General features: G+C 38.1%; 1 protein-coding gene across 1 annotated transcript in view; it reads right to left on the reverse strand.

Annotated features, from left to right (window-relative positions):
- The window catches only part of LOC127455095 (leucine zipper protein 1-like), an 82,774-nt gene that overhangs the window by 59,073 nt on the left and 598 nt on the right, over nt 1–23,103 (reverse strand). The window lies entirely within an intron of this gene.

Consider the following 23,103-nt stretch of genomic DNA (forward strand, 5'->3'; position numbering starts at 1 on the left):
CACCATATAAAGTCCTCCATGCTGCAGTAGTCAATGGCCTTTCTTTGTTTTATACATTACCTGCTGCCTTGCTGGCCCTCAGGTGCTTTAAAAGAGATGGGTGAATGATCTGCCAAAGACAACTGATGCACTGCACAATTACACACACCAAACCACACACTTAACCCCCAGCCATGCTCCCAGTCCAAACCACCCACAAAAGGCTTTGATGCGAGACTGTCTTCGGTTCAATACTGTATGCACCACCAATGGAATGGAATTCCATAAATGACCCACCAATGCCATAGGTGGTTATTTATACCACTTACACACATACAATCAATCCCCCGAAGCACATTTCTAATCATACGTTCAAACAATCACACTTACACATTTGAACGTTGCTTTCCTCTACAGAGCATAACATCATAATAATAGTGATGGCAGATGTTCAGGTTTAAGGAAAATGTGATGTCTCCTCTGCTTTCAGAATCACCCTCAAATTACAGCAAACACAGTGGGGTTCAGGTGTCCACATTGAAAATCTGGGATTGAAAATCTAATTTTGAAAAAATAAAACAAAGAAACATTGTGAAGTGAACTTAAGACATTAAGATATTGCATTATTTCTAGGTCAGTAATCAAATATGAAAATGTGTGACATCATTGACCATGTTAACTCCACTGAACAAGGTCATGTTTTGGTGTTTCTATTGCAGATGCTTTTTGGAACATTTCAAATCATGCTGGGATAACATGGAAGGTTTTGCAAAAACTTCCAAAGTCCATGCTAGCTCATGTGACACGAATTGCGCATCATTTACAGTACGGCAGAAAGGAACATGTTCCTTATTAAAGCAGAGAACAGACCACTCCCCCTGGTGAACAGCCCGTATTCCCATACACAGGACGCCTACTATCAAAACTTCAGTCACTTCACTTCTCAATTCCATCATAACTTCAGTTGAAACTCAAAAGTTGTTCTCTGAAATGCTTTCATGATGTAATGACAACAGCAATAGGGACAGCATTTAATTATCTTTATAAAAAAAAAAAAAAAAAAAAAAAAAAATTGCACACAAACTGTTTTTTTGTTTTTTTAAAGTAAGTTCTTAGGGAAAAAAAAAAGTGCAATGGAGAATTCATCTGATTTTGATATTTATTAAACTTTAAAACTCATAAAAAGAATATGATAAATTAAAAAGGTTTAAATCTATTTCGATCAACTCTTAAAACTAGGTTTATTTATTTTTTCTTCCCTTCATTTAAATCCTCAAACATAAATACATGAGAAAAAAACAGATTCTCCGATGCATCGTGATTTTTCCTCCAACGATTTGGAATCGATTCGGAGTTCAATTTAAACTGCAGCAGCGCAGTGGCGCTTATGTGCGCACCAGAGACAGAGTGATATGCTATAAACAAATGGTCAGAGCCGCATATACAAAAGCCAAGCACACACTACAGAACTGATCACAGACTGAATGTATTAACCACAATACCATCGTCCCCGACTGAAACAATAATTCTGAAATTTATTCACAAACTCAAGCACGTAACAACGGGAGAGTTTATTCATTATACATCAACAATCAACATGAAAGTAGGGCTCCTGAATCCGTGCATCATTCGATCATTTCGTATTCAAATAGGAATTCAAAATCGGAAAAACAAAAACTACTTTTTATTTCATTAATCGTTTACAAAATCAATATTAAAAAACAAATAATGACTTGTTTTTCATAATTTCGATTTCATTCTCAAGTTAAAAATAAGAAATTGGAAAAACAGCCAAGTGACACTGTGCGTTTTGATTATTTGATTTCACTAATACATGACTTGAATATCTGATTCGCACATATGGGTTGACCGGAAACGCCCCTTTCTTCTGACTGGTCAACCTGTACCGTTGTCTTCCTAAATGCTGTGAGACAGAATAAAAGTTCTCTGCTGTTTAATTGTTCAGATTAATTCGTCTCAACTTATATTAAATTCTTTACCATTTATTCTCCAAAACCCGCCACGTGTATTGCAGCTGAACTATCTCTCTCATCAAGTAGTCATACACAGTGCCTATACACAACCGAAAAATGTTCACTTAATGCAGATAGGGTTTCATCTTCATGCAATTCTGCATTAGGACAATCACTGTCACTTGAAGCAATTAGTAAGAGCGCACGCACACACACACACACACACACACACACACACACACACACACACACATTAAGATGTTCAGCTGTATGCAAAATGCCTTCTTACAGTTATCCTTCTTCGTGCCACACAACTTGTTTTATTAATTTATAAGTGGCACCATGTAGTGCAGCTGTTCAGTTGGGCAATGGTGGTCCACACTGCACTGGACAATCGGCTGGCATTCGCAGTTAGGATGACCAGTTGTCACTTTAAAACCGGGGACAGCCCCGATTTTACAAGTCATGTACCACGTCACAGTGGACTTACAGTCAAGACACATTTTGTCCTAATAATAAGTCTAAGGCAGCTATAGTTTGATTGCTTTAAATAAGCGTTTTAAATTGACATCAGTTTTTTGTGCGTTTTTGAAATGAGAAATCAAAGAGTATTGAAAGAATCGGTTTATTTTCATTTTTACATATTGCAGTGCAATGAACAATGCAAGATGTGGTTCAGGGAATATACAGACTTAACATAGGGTGCATCCAAGACAGAGGAGCATTCATGCCAGTGAATTATAACAGCTACAACAGTAAATAAATTATAAATAATAATATTAATAATAATATTAATAACAAATAAATTGGAAGATATTATTATTTAATATAAGACAATAAGTAATTGCATGGTAGCGAAGAGTACTAATTTCAAGCTCAGATCATTCCAACATCCATGTTTTTGAATGGGAATATGGGTGGCCTTTAACTACTGGGTCATATATGCGGCAGTTTTGTGTGCCTTTTATTATCAGACAAATGTGAAGGCTGTGTGTAAATGCTGATTTTAAATTCACTGGTCGAGCTTTTGAGAGACGAGCATTCATGAACTTCCTTTAGCATAATTTCCATGATGAGCAAGTCCCTCACACCTAAACTCCCAGAGCGGGGTAAAGTTAAGTTTTAGGTTTGATATTTTTTGGATATCGTATCCGTGCTCTCTGTCGGCAGCAAGTTTGCAAAGATTTCGCACATTTGTCTTGATGTTATGGTATATAAATGGTAAATAACTATAATATACAGACATGTAAAACTGCACTCAGAACTTTCCGTTGGTGTGGTTGCAGTATTTTGACTGAAAATGCTCTGATGCGCTTTCATTGCATAGCTTACTTAAGGGATCGTCTGAAAATTCCACTAACTATTAAACACAGGCGGTGTCCAATCACTCAGTGACGTGCAAGTAAAACATAAAACATTAAAAGTACACTTTTACATGCTAAATGTTGTAGTAGGTTGCCAGTTAATTGACTGAGCTACTACAAGTGAGATTTTTACATTAAGTCCAATATATGAATACAGTATTAGATTATTTAAAATAAATAAATAAACAAAAAAAAGTTATTTTCACATTCCAAAGGTTGTAGTAAGTTCCCAGTAGATAGACTGATTTACGACAGGTGAGATTATTAATGTAAATCCAATAATATGAGTACAGTATTAGGTTATTTTAGGACAAACATCATAATTCCTGAAAATGTTATTTTCACATTCCAAATGTTACAGTAACTTCCCAGTGGATAGACAGACTAACTGTAAAGATTTCACCTGTAGTAAGTCAGTCTATCTACTGGGAACTTACTACAACCTTTGGAATGTGAAAACATTTTGGTGAATGTTAGTTAATTCATTTTTAAAATAATCTAATACTACTCATATTATTGAATGTACTGTAAAAAAGAAGTCTCACCTGTAGTAAGCCAGTCTGCCCACTGGGAAGTTACTACAACCTTTGGAATGCGAAAATAATGTTTTTGTTAATTTTAGTGATTTTTTTTTTTTTTCATAATATAAGTGAATACTGTACATTCATATGCACAGCCATCACGCTGGCGATCTACTACAACCTGTGAAATTTTTTTTTTTGTTTTTTTTAATGATAGAACATGCAAGTCAATAGTCAAATAAATGACTGCTCTAATGCCAGTGACGTTTTAGTTGTGGGTGGAGTTTTCAGATGGTCCCCCGATATGCTAAGGAATATCGAACCTAAAACTAACTTTACCCTGCAGTTAAACGTAAGCCTATGTCTTTATAATGTAGGCATATGATTCAATAGCCTTATGAATGTATGGTTATTTTCGTCATCTCATTCAAAGCCAAGACAGCAGGTTTATGTATATGGCTGTCTGATAAATCTGGCTACTTGATGAGAGAGATAGTTCAGCTGCAATACACGTGGCGAGTTTTGGAGAATAAATGGTAAAGAATTTAATATTAACCAAGACAAATTTATTTGAAAAATTAAACAGCAGGGAACTTTTATTCTGTCTCACAGCATTGAGGAAGATGACGGTGCAGGTTGACCAATCAGAAGAAAGGGGCGTTTCAGGTCCACCCATATGTATGAATCAAATATTCAAGCCATATATTAGTGAAATCAAATAATTAAAATCCCGTGGCTATTTTTTCAGTTTCCTATTTTTAATCGAAATTACAAAAAACAAGTCATTATTTGTTTTTTAATATTGGTTTTGTAAATGAATAATGAAATAGCAAGTCGTTTTTTGTTTCTTCGATTTTGAATTCCTAATTGAATATGAAATGAACGAATGATACACAGGTCCGTGTACTTTTGCATCCATTCCTTTTTCTTTTTTAACCCAAAAATGAAAAACTAAAAATGTGTTGTTTTTTTTTTCTTTATTGGTTTTAACACTGATAAATAAAATAAGCAGATACAAACTCATTTCCTGTTGATCATTTCATTTTCTATTTAAAAAGGAATAAACGAGATTGGGGGAAAGGCTAAATTTTTGTTTTCCTTCGCATTTAAAAAAATTTATTTACACCTTGAATATTTGATACGCACATGTGAGCGGCACTGAACCGACCCTTTCATCTGATTGGTCAACTTGCCCCGTCTTCTGTATCCCACTGCCTTCAGCTAGAATTAGAGTTGGGATTGCTCTGCAAATTTGTCTCAATTTTCAATAAATATTGTCCCGAACCACCACTACCTGCAAACTATGCATGCCATATGTATTAGAATCTTGCTGCTTGGCACATCATGGTGTTGTTGCCTTTTAATGGACGATGCGTGAGATATCGCAAGCCACATCACTTGGCCATATGCTGACTGAGAGTTGGTCTATATTATTTTTATTTTTAATAACCTTGTATGATTTTGTAGTGACTTTAGTGCCGCGTCCCATTGATAAAATGTAATTAAAAAAAAGAAGTTGCATCACTTTGTATAAAAGCCCCACGAGTTAAAATGATTCGGACCAGTCGGGACACTTTGTGTCCGAATCTTAGCTATTAGAATTTTATGTCCACTCCAATCCATGTTCATGATGCCTAAACATTAATTTAGCATTCGCTTTTATCCAAAGCAACAGATCTCTTTTTTAATTACATTTATTAATGGGACACGAATACACAAGTACTACTAAATCATTCAAATGTTATTAAAAATAAAAATAATATATAATAGACCAACTCCCAGTCAGCATATGGCCAAGTGATGTGGCTTGCGATCTCTTGTAATCAAATTGTTACCGTATGAAGATTCACACCTCTTATAAACATAGAATCACCCATAAACGTTAGCTGGTGATGTTGGACTGTGGATCATGTGCAAGCAGAGGGAAAACACTGGAAGCATTGCATTAATAATAATGATGATGATGAAGATAGCCTGTCAACTACCTATTGAATACAGTCGGAAGTTAATGAATGGTGCCAATTATTCTACACGCTAACCGCAATATATGGCAGAATTAAACTTGAATCTGAGGTACTGTAAATAATTTAGTGCATCTGTTCTAATTGTATTTGCTTGGTGAGAAAATAAGCCATTTTCATTTTCTGTATTTTCTGTAGCAGATCGAAGAGTCACCTGATTTCTTTACAAATACAGAGCTGTACTACATATTCTGTTTACCTATTAAAAGAGGCAGTATCCCTGTTTTAATTTTTTTTCTTATATATAATAACTAGAATACTCATCACATTATTCAAACATGTTTTGTTTGCATCCAGAAGGCATAATTAAAAGTCTTCGAGATCATATTGATTTATTCTTGACTTTATTCACATATGTAACCTTGAGGTATTCCAAAAGTAATTAAAAGTAACCTGATTACATTAGTTTATTATTGTGATGATTGGATTAGGTTATTGATTACAATCTTTACCAAGTAATCAGTATTTGAAATGGATTACATTTTAAAAGTAACTCTCCAAACCCTGCCTGTTAAAACCAGAATTCATGCATCAGTGAGAAACTGCGGTGGAAGGAAGGGAGGGAGGCACAGCCTTTTTCCCTGCCCATGACTGAAGCGCTCTGCTAGGCTGGAAATCAGGTCAGTGCTGGGCCTGAGAGTCCCTGCTTGTGTTTTCATGAGGAGGGTATAAATAGGTTGTGAAGTGCAGAACTAAAAAACTAGCAGTCTCATGGCAAGTGAAGAGAAAATCCCGTGTCACTAAAGTGTGACTTTTGGGTAGACATGAACATGAGACTGAAAAAAAAAATCATAAAATCAAATTGTTTGTCTTGTTGTTCAGTATAAGTATCTAAGTGGTTGCCCGACATGGGGTTTTTAATGGCCGATGCCGATATCCAAAGAGCAGGGTGGCCAATAGGCCGATACAATGCCAATATATAACACAATTTAATATAGTAAATAAACATAAAATTGCTAAAGAAAATAATAAAAACTCTTATTTAGCACTATATTTACTAAATTTCACACAAAAATGTAACTTTGTAAAAAAAAAATATATATAGTATTTTAAAATGGTAGATAGCAGTTTCTTCTGATTTCTGTTTAGTCATCAAATTTTAGTAATTTATTTGCACATGAAGAAATTATTAATATATTAGGAAGAAGGACATAACAGTACACACCGTAGTCCAGCAACCATAGATGGCATGTCCATGTTAGCAATCGCATTTTCTCAAAAAATACAAATCAAACCAATTGTACATACAGTGCATAGTGAATAAGACATTTACTTATAGCACACGTGAAGCGCTTTTACCTTGAAGTTGCACCAGCGACTATTTAGCAGAGACAGGCAACTTCTATTAAAAAGAATGGGAAAAATTAGAATGCCCACCTGCAGCCAACAGTCAACGGATGTAGACAGGAAGTCCCGCTTTACAGGTAAAGAGCCAATCACCTTTTAGATACAGACATCGCCTGTCAATCAACTCGAGAACATGCATGCGCATTATCTATAAAAGCTGGGAAAACAGCTTTTTTTTTTTTTAGCAAAATCTGAGGTAAAGAAGCACCATTTATGATACCTGTGTTGTCAGATTTTACTGCTGATTTGAAATATGTTCTTTGATCTTGACCAACCGTTTTGGATATTTTGGTCTTTCTCCATTCAAGTAGATAGGAGCTGCACTTTCATGACTGAAAATTGTCTCCCAAGAGCGTTCCAGACATGGCCGACAGTGGACTGACTTGCTAGAAAGACTGTGGTCGCACTCACGCGCTCATGCATATCCAGCATGAGCCTCAATCTCCTGACAGTTTAAACAGCCTGGATCACTTGCTTGGATTGTCATCATGATTTGTGAATCAGAAGACCTTTTGATCCCGATCCTGATGTTTTAATTCTGGCTGATAGAATACGTGCTTCAGAGGAAGATATTAAGCGTTCGACAGGAAGAAAACACTGGATTTTCGTGAGGTTCCTGAATTACATCTGTTTAAATTAGATATCTGCATATTTGCAGACGTATATCATAGAAGTTTTATTTATATTTGCCTTTTATCATTAGAAAAGTGACAGGGAACTGTTGAGGAGAGACTGTTAAAATATGTGCTTTAGAGTAAGATAAAAGATTATAACGTGATGACTCATGAATCATAATATATACAGTTGTGCTCAAAAGTTTGCATACCCTGGCAGAAATTGTGAAATTTTGCCATTGATTTTGAAAATATGACTGATCATGCAAAAAAAAAAATATATTTAAGGGTAGTGATCATATGAAGCCATTTATTATCACATAGTTGTTTGGCTCCTTTTTAAATCATAATAATAACAGAAATCACCCAAATGGCCCTGATCAAAAGTTTACATACCCTTGAATGTTTGGCCTTGTTACAGACACACAAGGTGACACACACAGGTTTAAATGGCAATTAAAGGTTAATTTCCCACACCTGTGTCTTTTAAAATTGCAATTAGTGTCTGTGTATAAATAGTCAATGAGTTTGTTAGCTCTCACGTGGATGCACTGAGCAGGCTAGATACTGAGCCATGGGGAGCAGAAAAGAACTGTCAAAAGACCTGCGTAACAAGGTAATGGAGCTATATAAAGATGTAAAAGGATATAAAAAGATATCCAAAGCCTTGAAAATACCAGTCAGTACTGTTCAATCACTTATTAAGAAGTGGAAAATTTGGGAATCTCTTGATACCAAGTCAAGGTCAGGTAGACCAAGAAAGATTTCAGCCACAACTGCCAGAAGAATTGTTCAGGATACAAAGTAAAACACACAGGTAACCTCAGGAGAAATACAGGCTGCTCTGGAAAAAGACAGTGTGGTTGTTTCAAGGAGCACAATACGACGATACTTGAACAAAAATTAGCTGCATGGTCGAGTTGCCAGAAAGAAGCCTTTACTGCGCCAATGCCACAAAAAACACCTTGACATGCCTCACAGCTTCTGGCACACTGTAATTTGGAGTGACGAGACAAAAATAGAGCTTTATGGTCACAACAATAAGTGCTATGTTTGGAGAGCGGTCAACAAGTCCTATAGTGAAAAGAATACCATCCCCACTGTGAAGCATGTTGGCAGCTCACTGATGTTTTGGGGGGGTGTGAGCTCTAAAGGCACGGGGAATCTTGTGAAAATTGATGGCAAGATGAATGCCGCATGTTATCAGAAAATTCTGGCAGACAATTTGCATTCTTCTGCACGAAAGCTGCGCATGGGACGCTCTTGGACTTTCCAGTACGACAATGACCCTAAGCACAAGGCCAAGTTGACCCTCCAGTGGTTACAGCAGAAAAAGGTGAAGGTTCTGGAGTGGCCATCACAGTCTCCTGACCTTAATATCATCGAGCCACTCTGGGGAGATCTCAAATGTGCGGTTCATGCAAGACGACCAAAGACTTTGCATGACCTGGAGGCATTTTGCCAAGACAAATGGGCAGCTATACCACCTGCAAGAATTTGGGGCCTCATAGACAACTATTACAAAAGACTGCACGCTGTCATTGTTGCTAAAGGGGGCAATACACAGTATTAAGAACTAAGGGTATGCAGACTTTTGAACAGGGGTCATTTCATTTTTTTCTTTGTTGCCATGTTTTGTTTTATGATTGTGCCATTCTGTTATAACCTACAGTTGAATATGAATCCCATAAGAAATAAAAGAAATATTTTCTTTAAAAATGGGACATATATACATATACTCCTTTAAAACCATGTATATTTTCTTTATCAGCTATACTGCAGAAGAAAAAATTGTTATCTGAAAATGTAGAATATAATATAAAAAACACAAATATTTTAAAATATCTAAAAATCCTTTAAGAAAAGATGCATTTACCTGAGGAGCAGCATATAATATATTTAGACTTGCTTTTAGAGAACAGATCTTGAATATATTTTGTCTTTACTGCACTTGCAGGTATAACCAAGTGAAAAAATACACTTATATTTAAGATACATTCTCTTAAAGCAAGTCTAAATATCTTATATGTTGCTTCTCAAGTAAATGTATCTTGTTTTAAAGATTTTTTTACTATTTTAAATGGAAAACAAGACAAAAACACTTGATAAGAGTAGGATTTTTTTGCAGTGAATTTCTTTACTGAATTAAACTTAATAAAAAGTATGTTTTTCCCTTTAAATCAGTGAATGTCATTTAGAGGTATTTTTAAAAGATGATTTTGTCCTCTTTATTGTTAGTAAGCACGTTTAATACAACCTTTTAAGTCAGGGCACAAGCTGAATAATCGGTGTAGCAGCGGGGGCGTGGTCGAGCGTCCGCCCGGAGAGAGAGAAAGCGGTACGGGTGGATACACCTGAGCCAGATATAATTAACACCTGTTTCTAGTTGCAGTGAGCTTGGGGAGAGCGGTATAAAAGTACCACGCCACCGACAAGAAGGGGAGAGAGAGCCAGAGATCTAGAGTCCCGCTGAGTAGTTGATGTGTTAATGTGAAGCTATTGAGTTATTCTGAAGCTTTTAGCTCAGAAGATTTGACAATTAAAAAGCCTTACCTGAGACTGAAGAAACCCGGTTCACTGTGTCCTCCTTCCCTCCCTGTGTTAAGTTTTGTTACAATCGGTTAAGAGCTTATGATTAATTGTTGCATCGTTAGATTAATCGATTATCAAAATAATCGTTATTTGCAGCCCTACTTCACATGCAAGCAGCCAATTCTCAGCACCTTCAAGAAACAAATTGGCCAAAGGGGAAAATTATATCGGCCTATATCGATATATTGGTCGACCACTAATCTAAACATCCTTAAAACAAGATACAATTACTTGAGAAGCAAAATTGTGTACGATATTAAGACTTGTTTTCAAAGATTTTAGAAGTATATTTCTCTTACCCCATTATCAAATAGATTTGTCTTGTTTTAAGTATAAATAGAAACAAATTTCAGTGATGTTTATGCTCAAAAAAAAAATAAAAATTAAGATATATTCTCTGATAACGGGTCTTAAAACAGTATCCTATGCAATTGTTGCTTTACAAGTAAATTTGTCTTGTCTTAAGGATGTTTAAATGTTTATACTGAGCAAAAACAAGTCAATGAGAAAAGTTTTTTTTTTTTGCAGCGCATTGCTTGTGAGACACACTAGCTCACTCTTAATTTCTAGATGCAGACTAAAGCTGGGAAAAACCTCTGTAAGAAGACTATTACATCTCCATGGCACATTAGACTTTCTCAGTCTGGACTTTATTCCTCTGGAGAGAAAATCAGGACAGTGGTTGACAGCCATTAGCCAGATCCCTGACGGAATTCCCCATCTCCACCCAATACAAACATGCACATAAACACACACACAGAAGCTAATGAACTTAAATGTAATCATTTCATTCTGTGCAGTGGCGGAGCGCTGCAGCTGCGTCCAGCACTCCGTCCCGGATACAAAGGGAATATTACTCCATCAAAGAGCATGTGGGCTGCTGCGCATCTGCTATGCATCACTCTGGTTCAGCTGAGCTATTTCAGGAGACCTTAGAGATATTTCGAACCCACTCCTACTCTCACACCCACATTCCTCCAAGCAGCACACACCATCAGAGAGGGCGGGCGCAGAGGACGGGGGTGTAAGAAAAATCATGTCAGAGGTCAACAGCGAATCATTTGCAGATTCCCTCTGTACTTCCGTAGAAATACTTCTCACTCTAGCTCTGTTACAAAACCAAGTGAGCTGCCTCGCCGCTTACAGGCTACATAGGCAGCTGCCCCCTAAGGCTGCATCCTAACTGTCATGCAACCCTAATGAATAATTTGGAACACTCTACATAGGCACCAACCCCACACACCACACAGCGCTCGGCACGGGAGACTCAACTCTCAACTGATTTCGATAGAGATGAAGCATTCTAACGTCTCTCTAATTAGCACACAAATATTGGGTAAATTAATCAATTTAATTTACACTGAACAATTTTTATTGATACTTTTCAGTGAGCCAGTTTACATCCACAATATTATGCTGATAACTATAATATCAAGGGGGCAAACCGATCGAGGGGGAATGCACCCCACCCGGTTAACATTCCTGTATTTCCCAACATGGGATGTGCATTGACGCAGTGAGATGAGACCGGGAAACCCGAGAGCAGACCATCCCTTATAACTCTCTCTACAACTGGATACAGATTAATTAACCCTTCACATCCAAACCATGTGTTACTCTGGACTATTTTCGCTGTTTATCTAACATTATTTTATCACCACCAAATCTCGTATGCAAACTAATACAAGTATTGGGGAGCAACAGCCTGCCAACACTGTTTTTGGTTGTTATCTTAGTAGAACAACTGTTGTAATTTGATTGTGCTAACATAAATTGGTACATAAACCTATCAATGATTGCTTGGACTGAGCTTTTAGGTAATTTTGTCAGTCGCTTGCACATTTTCATGCTTTCATTCTTAGGAAAAAAAAAAAAGTATTTTGCATAAAAATTTAAACAGGCGTGTGCGCAACACTTGCGCAAACTGGATAAGCAGATAAGAATGCTGATTAAGGTTCACATGCAGATTGAAATCGGGGTAATGTGCAAAACTCTATGTGTGCCAAACAGTTTATGCTTAAAACATTTATGACAATACCCCAATAAAGGAAATCAATTTAAGGTATTTGCATGACATTCCACGTTGACGGCTAATCAAGCATAATCGTTGCTGCATGTGAACACACTCATGGTTGAATGTAATACACATTTATTTATAATCAACATTTCTCCCACTTCCTCAGCCATCCTGGATTTATTTTTTCACCGAGATTGTTGCAATGCATTAGAGGATTGCCTTCTCAGCAAAGGATACATGCAATGCTGCCTTAGAATTTGGCTGCAACAAGGTATCTTAGAAGGCCTACCTTTTTAAAATAAAGTTGCATACCCTTTGGAACAGCCTTCGCATCGGGAGCGCATCTATGCTGTCTACGTAGACAGCATACTGGGTATGGAATAGACTATAGGACTTTTCAGTTCCGGCATTCTAAAATAAACAGCAGCTCTTTAAAGCACACTAAATCTTCTGTATTCCGTACACACATACAAAAATGTTTGTGCACAGGTGTGAGCAAGAGGGTGGGACATTTCTCTGAAGGTGAGATATCAGACAGTGCTTTGAGGAGAAAAGACAAACGACATCCTTTCCAGATGACCTTAAGTGCTTTTAGCTTGTAGACTCTGAGCTCTTCGCACAATTATTTTCTGTGATGTATAACCTCTCAAGAGGAACTTGTCTGAGCATATCCAAGTACATCAGCAATTCCAGACGCAGTGCAGTGTTCAGGATATCAGCACTGGCTGTGTGCCTCCATGTCACTCTGATTCCCACCTGCAATAAGCTGTTCTAAAGTTGAATAACTAAAACTGAACTGAAAGGGGTGCCATTCATGGATCAGTCTTGTCTGTGATGAGTAACTGGTTGAGGTTGAGTATCGGCAAAATGTGTGACTGAAGTCACACAAATAACAGCCCTGCTTTTTTGCAACTAGAAAACAGAAGAACATGTAATGCAACAAACTAGTAACATGGATTACAGATCAAACAGACTGTTTAAACTAGGGCTGCCCCCTGATAGTCGACCAAACGTTAGTCAATGAGAAAAATGTTGGTCAACCAAGTTTTGATTGGTCGGTTGTTCGCAGAAAAAACTCCACAGGAAACCGACGAACACTGGTATTGCCGCTGGTTGGACGCTAGGTGGTACTATGGGGTAATTTTCTTTAAGCAGGGTTAGGGTTAAGCCTACACAATAAACCAAGACACCTTGATTTCAAACTCTGCATTTTATTTTTTACTTATTTTAACTAAAAATTCAAATGAAACTGGAAAATAAATAAGTGCAATTAAAATGTGTGGTGTTCAACTTTTTGAAAGATGGTTTTACAACAGCTGTCAACATCTCTCTGGCAAAGAATCTACTTCATCTGTGCATTCTCTACCGGTCGGGTATTTCGTTGTCCAGGAAAATACATCATGCGTGTGAATAAATTTGTTTTGTTCCATCCTTCACGATATATATATAATCGCAATATCCAATTACATCGGCAACCCCTGGGCTGAGGGATCAGTGAATATTCTTGCTTTAGTGATTTTGCATTGAAAATTAAATTTATTTAAAAAAAAAAAAACTTAAATCAAATACATTTCTAAAAAAAATAAAAAATAAAAATAAAAAAAAAAACAATTCTGAAGACAGAAACAAAGAAAGAGTGAGAACCGTTTACATGCGTGCGTTCCACGAGACTGCACACCTCCGAACAAACATACATGCGCATAGACGGCTTTTTGTCATCTGTCCTTAATAATATAATAAAGTGTGTTTCTTCAAGCACGTATCTCTGTGTCTATGGGCAAATTATTTGTAATATTAATTTGATAATAATAATAGCCAAATAATTATTATTTAATACATGGGAAAACGAGCCAAATATCGTCTTGACATCAAAGGCATCAGTTATTGGTGACCATCGTCGATCCCTGAGATTATTGTCTGTCAGCACAACCCTAATGTGCATTTCTCTCTATAAATTAACAAAATGTTCAGATGGTCTCCTTGCTGGTTTTTCCGACACATTCAGAATCATTACCGCTTTTGCCGGTGTCGCTGCAGCTCGCTTCGTGTGTGCGCATGTAAAAATTTATATTTTAAAGGCTCAATATTACAGTTTAGTATTTCTCTAATGTAGAACGGTGTTGGCAATGTTACTTATAACAGTCTTTCTCAGCCCTGGAACTCAAACCACTTTCTGATGCTCCCCAAAATATATATATTTAAGTAATTAAATTAATATCATAAACGTGCAATTAGTCGATTAATGGCTTAAATTAACTCCTACTAGTCGACTAGGAAAATCTTTGGTCGGGGGCAGCCCTAGTTTAAATTAGAAAACTTTCTTAAATCCGAATTGTATAATGTCTGTGCCACTAGCGTCAACAAAAATAATTGAAAAGAATAATGATCAATTTCAAATCGTTCCTAAACACTACCCACTATCTGCCATTGGTCAGCCAACAGATTATCCCAACCCAAGCACACTCCATTCGTTGAGCTAATGCTGATGTAAGGCTGGTTGGGATACTCAAAATGAACCTACAAATGGTGTCCTTAAAGTGACTCTCCATGTTAAGCTGGGGTAGGAGAAAGTATTTTAAAATGTAAAATAAAATTGCACACTTCAGCTTTAAGAAAATATTTCTCCTTTAAAATTAGCTTTTTCAAACAATAAATTTGATTTTTCATGCTAAATTTGTTAGTGAGAATTGAGTCTAGGCTACTACAAGTAGATTTGTTCATGTAAAAATCCAGTGAGTCCAACCGTAACAACAAATCAAATGAAAAGGTAATCTGTGTTTTTCATGGAAATTCCTCATAAAGAAAGCACCCCTGCTCTGAATCATATGTATTGTGTGGATATCAATCCTCAAGTCTAACTGGGACAGCTGTACTGGTTCAGTGTGTGTTGTGTGTGTCTGCTGTAATCTTGTGTTCACACATAAACAGCTCTTCCTCAACAAGCAAAATGTCTGTCAGCAAGCTCTCCCTATCCCTGACAGCAGAAACCGAAGAGACACTCAGCTGTGCACTAGATCTGATCATCTTTCTCCATAAACATCTCACTATGTGTCACTATCACACATTCACAAAAATTTCTTCTTACTGTATATTATTGGGAATTTTCAAGACAAACAACTGATTGTCCACGTCAGTGGAAGTGCTGCGAGTTAACATGCAGTCAGAAGCTAATCCGCCACTGATGTTTACAATGAATTTACTGTTTATCATGCAAGAGGTAGCTACATCTGTCTGGTAAAAAATAGCCAGTTTTACTTCCTTTTGCATTTGAGGAGAAAACAACCACTTAACAGTTGGCTCACAGACTCATTCTTACTAAGAAAGGAGAACCATGGTGTCATGTAAACATACAATCTACCCCATGAGATCAGTAAACTCTGTATTGGGAACTTAGATTGTTCAAAGAAGAGACTGACAGAGCAGCACCGGAATCTGTCAGCTCATGAGAGTGAAGGAGACAGGAGTAAGAAGGAACACCAGGAGAGAGCAGTGAAACCACAATATTCAATTTAAACCCCAGACTAGTCATTAAGCCACTCCATAATCCCCAGGTCTGGTGCTAAGTCTGGTAATTACTCTTATTGGACACCGATAACCATTAGCCTACAGTTTACCAGCATTTCACTGCATACTTGTTCAGAGTGGAAAAACCATCAGCAGACTGGCAAAACCAGAAGCAGGTCCTGCTCATGAAGGAAAGTGGAGAGGGAGGGCAGGAATTACACCGCATGTGTATTCATTGCTTGATCATTGTGCAACCTGTCATCTTCAAACTTTCACTTGAGTGAGAAGTGCCCCTGCCTTCTCACTCACAAGCACACACCCGTCCTGTTTAAGCTTACAAAGTTCACATGCACTGTTGTATAACTAACAATAACAGCTCATCAAAATGCAACCTTTGCCCTTCTAAGGTGAGAGTGGAAGAAAAATGCATTGCAAGTAATGAAACTCACGAGAAAGAAATAAGCAGCAACAAAAGTCCAAGACAAAAACAGAGAACAGTTGAGGCAAAAAAGGAGACTGTCAGAGAGTCGTTGGCTGAAAACACATACATCAGACTCTAGAATGCATTTTATATAGGCAGTTATAATCGAGCTACCCTGTCTCTCCAAGTATACATGACACCAGGCATGTGCCGTGGGCTTTGAGACTGGGCAAGCATAAAAGATTTTTAATACACATTATTAAACGCTGCGCCCAGAACGCGCTATACGGGTGAGTGTAATGTCGCGGAAATGTTACTTACATAAACTGTTGCCTTAGAACCCACCAGTCAATGGAAACAATGTCACAGTGGCTAAATACATGGCCACATTGTTTTAAATTCAGGACAGTAATATTGTTCATATCACACAAAAGAAAGATTGTCATATATTGAGCCGAGCATGTTTATGTCCATTAAATCATACAATGAACCACAGTGCCAGAAGAGCTTGATTTGACATACAACAAAAAGGTTTTCCAGTTAATACAGTAGTTTCAACATCATAGGCCTCACACGTCACTCTTCCCACAGTGGTATGGACAGCGGCTTTTAACTAATCTGAACACAAAAGACAACAATCTTAACCTGAATGCACAAGGCTTTTTTTTTTAAATCGACACTGCGCCCTAACGTTAGAACTATAAGACAGACATAACACAAGGAGGACATTATTGCCAGATCACCACTTCATAGCCTCAGACTAACCAGAAGCAATGACCTAGTATCTATGACCTAATATCAATAATACAGATTTTTAATAAATACATTACCTTACCTTTACTTGAACACAAAATCCATGCGTCTCTCCACGCGAATGAACATCTCCGTCACTTGTTGAAGTATCGATAGCCTCTCTTTCTCGATTTTTTATTGAAATTAACTTTGCCAAATCCACATGTCATTGATGCTTTCACTGCAGATATCCATTTAAGTGCTTATTAACACATTAGTTAATGAACTTGAACGTGTTGACACAAAACTCAAATCTAGCTTCTGATTGGCTTACTCATTTTGGTAAGCATGCTTACCATAGTCATTTGTAGTAGTGGGCATGATTCAGTTTCAATGAACATACAGTGTTGAAGGAAAGGGCAGTAAACAATGGAATCAGAGAAAGCGTAACATGAAGAGCTTATACCTAAGGGTGGCGCCAAAGCAAATAAATGAATAACTGTCTGTGCTGCTCAAGTGAATATGGAAATATGACGAATTTGAACGAAAACAGTAGTTTATATTAACAATTATATTTAAATATTTCATTTTTCTTTTCACCCTTCTGTTAGGTAAGCACTGCTTACCTTGCTTAAATGGACGGCACATCCCTGCATGACACCATGTGTAATCGAACAGCTGAAGGCAGGACATCAGCCGAGGAAGTGATGTAGACAGTTTCCAGTCGAACAAGTTAGCTAACTAGCTTCTCGACAGCGAGACGCACACAACAGTTACAAGAACTTGGAAAACTTTACAGCCACGTGCATATCTAGCATACATTACGCACTGACTTTGGTGCAGATCAGATGCAATTTATTTGCTGCGTTTATGGTGATATCCGAAGGCAGAAGATGACGCAGTTTGCTCCTGGATTGTTCTAACTATACAAGCTCTGCTTTCCTTCACTTAACACCTTCAATTTATAAGGACATTATCCTTATAAACTCTGTGCAAAGCGTAATAATAACGTTTAGACTGAGGAGAGATGTCATAAATAAATAGACGATTAAGAAAATATGTTTTTTTTTTATATATTTTCCTAGCAATCACTGGAAGTTTGTTGTATGTATACTTGAACTGTTCTGCATCTTTCACTGAACTTGTCACTTGCTTCAGGCTGCATATTCAATATATCATGCTTTCTGCCTCATTCTATGAATGGAATCCACATTAGGTAAATAAAAGAAGTTGTTATAACCACTCGATAATAATTAAAATATATATGCAGTAGATAACGTGTAATGTTTACACTTTACATTCATGGCGCTAATGTTAATGCTAGCATGCTAACCTTGGCCACTGTATGCAACTGTTACCCTCTTTTATTGCACTGTATGATGGAATTTGTGAAAACTTGCACTTAAGATCTGTGAAGATGATGTGAGCCGCATCTTTCGGAAACAAAAGACGAGGAAAGCTTCAGGCCAGATGGCGTCTCACCAGTGTGTCTTCGATCCTGTGCTAACCAGCTGGCCCCCATCTTCACACAGATCTTCAATAGATCACTGGAGCAGTGTGAAGTCCCATGCTGCTTCAAACGCTCAATCATTATTCCTGTCCCAAAGAAACCAAAAATCACAGGACTTAATGACTACAGACCTGTCGCCCTGACGTCTGTGGTCATGAAATCATTTGAGAGACTGGTGTTGGCCCACCTGAAGAACATCACTGGACACTTTCTAGATCGCCTTCAATTTGCTTATCGAGCAAACAGGTCTGTGGATGATGCAGTCAACACGAGATTGCATCATATCTTGCAACATCTGGACAGACCAGGGACATATGCAAGGATCCTTTTTGTGGACTTCAGTTCGGCTTTCAACACCATCATCCCGGCTATACTCCAGAATAAATTACACCAACTCTCTGTTCCCATGTCTATCTGTCAGTGGATTACCAGCTTTCTGACATACAGGCAGCAGCTTGTGAGAGAGGGGAAACTCACTTCCAGCACCTGTACAATCAGCACTGGTGCCCCCCAGGGATGTGTGCTCTCTCCACTACTCTTCTCCCTCTACACCAATGACTGCAACGCCAAGGACCCCTCTGTCAAGCTCCTGAAGTTTGCAGACAACACCACTGTCATCGGCCTCATCCGAGATGACGATGAGTCTGCATACAGAAGGGAGGTTGAACAGCTGGCTGTCTGGTGCAGTCAAAACAACCTTGAGCTGAACACTCTCAAAACGGTGGAGATGATAGTGGACTTTAGGAACACCCCAACACTGACCCCCCTCACCATTCTAAACAGCACTGTGGCAGCAGTGGAGTCATTCAGGTTCCTGGGCACTACCATCTCACAGGACCTGAAGTGAGAGACACACATTGACTCCAATGTGAAAAAGGCCAGCCGCACCTGCCACAGGTGCTGCTGATACAGTTCTACTCAGCAGTCATTGAGTCTGTCCTCTGATCTTCAATAACTGTCTGATTTGATTCAGCTACGAAATCAGACATCAGAAGAGTACAAAGGACAGTTCGGACTGCTGAGAGGATTATTGGTTGCCCCCTGCCCCCCCCCCTTCAAGAACTATACACTTCCAGAGTGAGGAAAAAGGCTGGAAAAATCACTCTGGACCCTACTCACCCTGCCCATTACCTTTTTGAGCTGTTCAGAGTTCTGAGCACCAGAACTGTCAGGCACAGGAACAGTTTCCCTCAGGCTATCCATCTCATCTCATGAACAGTTAAATTGACCCATTGAGCAATAACTATGTGCAATACACAGCTTAGTCTTTTTATATTTATCCAACACATCCAACCTCTTCTGCCATTTCATTCCTCTGGGAAAAAACAAACAAAAAAACAAACAAAAAAAATAAAAATAAAACATTTGCACTGTACATAACAGTTAACAGATTTGTATTAGATTGCACTATGTATGTGTATGTATGTGTGTGTCTGTGTGTGTGTTATGTACGTATGTGTATAACTATTTTTTATTTTTTATTATTATCTATGTCTTGCTGCTGTTTTTGTATTGTTTTTGTATTGTTGTACACTGGAAGCTCCTGTCACCAAGACAAATTCCTTGTATGCGTAAGCATACTTGGCAATAAAGCTGATTCTGATTCTGATTTACAATCTGCTATGAGAGCTTTGAGGGCTGAATGGTGTGGGGCTCAAAAATAACATTTATTTAATGTTATTTAATATTTATATTAACACCTTTTAAATTATTTGTACTGGAAATTCTGTTTGAAGCGATCTCACAGCATGGCTATTGTGATTGTTCTCCCTTCGAAGTGCCCTTCTGAAGGCTGATTTATACCGTTTGGAACACAGGGACATTTGTGTTGTTGTTGCTCCTCTTCTCTGCTTTGTGTTTCCAGGTTAAAGTTTTTTAACGCAGAGGCTAACTGTGGTCCGATTAACATGCTGGACACATGCTGGACAAAGCCGAGCTATAATCACATTATCCAAATCAGTTAGCTTGATTTAGCAAAAAATGGACTGGTACGATTTCAGTTGGACTAAACCATTTACCTGACATTTTAAAAAGACAAACTATTGCTTTGGTCCAACTGAAATGAAACTTTCAAAGTGTTCAAGTGTAATCATGTAATTGATTTCTTCCAGAGTGATTTCAAAATCAAACAGTGTTAATTTACACTCAGTTAGAATTAATGCCCATAAATGTAACTATGACAAAGTCTCTACTTGAAACCACACCAATTTTGTCACTGTCATCTAAAACTGATACATGGACACTGTCAGCAGAGCTGTCTTACAAAGTGACTCACAAGAAAGTGCATCAATTTAATTTTGCTTTGTGACTGCAATTTCCATATCACTAAAAAGCAACAACTGTAGACCAAGAATAAAGCTAAAAGTCCAGGCCAGAATTATCATTAAACCATTAAGTGCCTGTACTGTAACTGTAATAGTATTTGGTAGAGTTTGAGAAGTGCTAGTTTGTGTTCTAAGTATGATACTTCTGTCATCATTTACTCAACCTAATGCCATCTCAACCTCGCATTACTTTATTTTTTCTGCTGAACACAAAAGGTATTTTGATAGCGATATGATGTGAATATGTCCATACAATGCCAGTCAAAGTTATGGACCAACACTTCCAAGCTCCAAAAAGGACATAAAGGCAGTGGTTTAGTCTTCTGAAGCGATAGGATCCACTTTGGATGAGAAACAGATCAAAATGACACTCCTTTTTTCAATGTGTCTCCTTGGTGTGACCATGATCTGAAGCTCAATTACACTTCCTACAGCAGAGCGCTGTACACGTTTCAGAAAACATCGATCAAAGCACTCGAGTCTTGTGGATTACCTTTATGCTGCCTTTTTTGGAGCTTGAAAGTTTGAACTCCATTGACCTGCATTGAATTGATATATACACATCATACATCCATCAAAATATCTTTGTGTTCAGCAGAAGAAAGAAAGTAATGTGAGTTTGAGACGGCATAAGGCTGAGTTAATGATGAGAAAATTATCATTTTTGGTTGAAATAGCCTATTCCTTTAAGGAACCATCAGGGATGAGGGTTAGTTATATCTCAGGTAAATGTACCAGCAATTGCACATAGGTAACTTTTGCTGATTATACTAAAACACACACAAATGTTCTGCAGGCACTAAGACAGCCGCTGCCTCACAGGCTTACTGCAAATCTGTAAATGCAAACCTTCAAGTCTGGGACAGGTCATGGCAGGTCCTCTCTTTACTCTTGTTCCCGCTCTCTCTTTATGGGCCCCACCTGCCTAGTGTAATAGAGCTTCTAATTGGACTGATGTTCTCCCCTTGCTTATGTTTCATTTTTTTTTCTGTCTGCTCCCCAACCCCCCAACATCACCACTACAGCTAACCTGACAAATGAAATCTCACGTATGTGTGTGTGTCCTTGGTTGGACATTCACATAGACCAAAATGTACAAGTAGGTATAGCTGCAGGCCGGAGACCTCCAAATGGGGGCGGAATCTCCAAAAGAGGGCGGGGTTACTCAAAAAGGGGAAGTCACTTCCACTCACAAGGTTAAGGTTAGGGAAAGGGATAGGTATTGGGCTCCCTATATCTTCAATGGAGATTTGGAGTTCACGCCCCTTTTTGGAGCAATGCGTGCAGCTATACCCTTTTCAAAACGTACAGTCTTTAATAGCCCAAGACGTGCGCAAAGCTTCAGGCCCTCAATCCGATGACCTCGACACAGGTAGCACTAGAATATGACATCCCATCGTTTCACCATTCCCTTACAGCGCTTAAGTCAAGCGTCAAATGCACCCTGTTTTTGTTGCAAGGGCAAAAACAGCAGTTTTCTCTACAAGAATAGGCATATACTTGAGCCATGCAAGGCAGAGGTTAAACTTCTGTTTAAAGACATCAAAGGCGGTTTAATCGTGCCTGTCATTATCCATGAACGCACCTCACATCTCTAATAACGGCTGTCAACATTAATAGCCGCGTCTTGAAATACATTTTCTATTCGTGTCCACGGCCAGCCAGTAGCAGCGCAGGTCTGGACACACACTGCGTCAAAAAAAGAGACACGTTACAATCTAGAAACCCAAATGGGGCATTTGTCAGACGAACAGGAGCTTCATGACTGAAGACGATAAAAGTCCTATGTCCGCCTGTCTTACATTGCTTATTCGGCAGAAATGTACAAGAGAAAACGCTTTCAAGGTTAAACGCCGTATAATTTGGGAAAACTACTTTCTCTGAGAAAGAAAACATGTTTTTTTATTTTCTCTGACCTGTAAGAGACCCACATTTTCTCAAAGTCTGAGGTATTGTTCTCAGAGAAAGCGACTTTTCCTGTTTGCGAACTCAAAATATTTGCCGAACAAAACCGCGTGCGACTGAGTGTACGTGGCGAGGAATATGAATCAGTTTGACATTTCGATGTTCGCACGAAGCAAACTAAGACTTTCAAACCGCACAGAATGTTTGCAATGTTACAATGTAAACTTGAGTTCGCTAAATTGCGCGATGCTGCTGACGTCAAAATCTGAACAGTGTGAA

Source organism: Myxocyprinus asiaticus, chromosome 17 (assembly GCF_019703515.2).
Source record: "Myxocyprinus asiaticus isolate MX2 ecotype Aquarium Trade chromosome 17, UBuf_Myxa_2, whole genome shotgun sequence".
In the NCBI taxonomy this organism is placed as follows: domain Eukaryota; kingdom Metazoa; phylum Chordata; class Actinopteri; order Cypriniformes; family Catostomidae; genus Myxocyprinus; species Myxocyprinus asiaticus.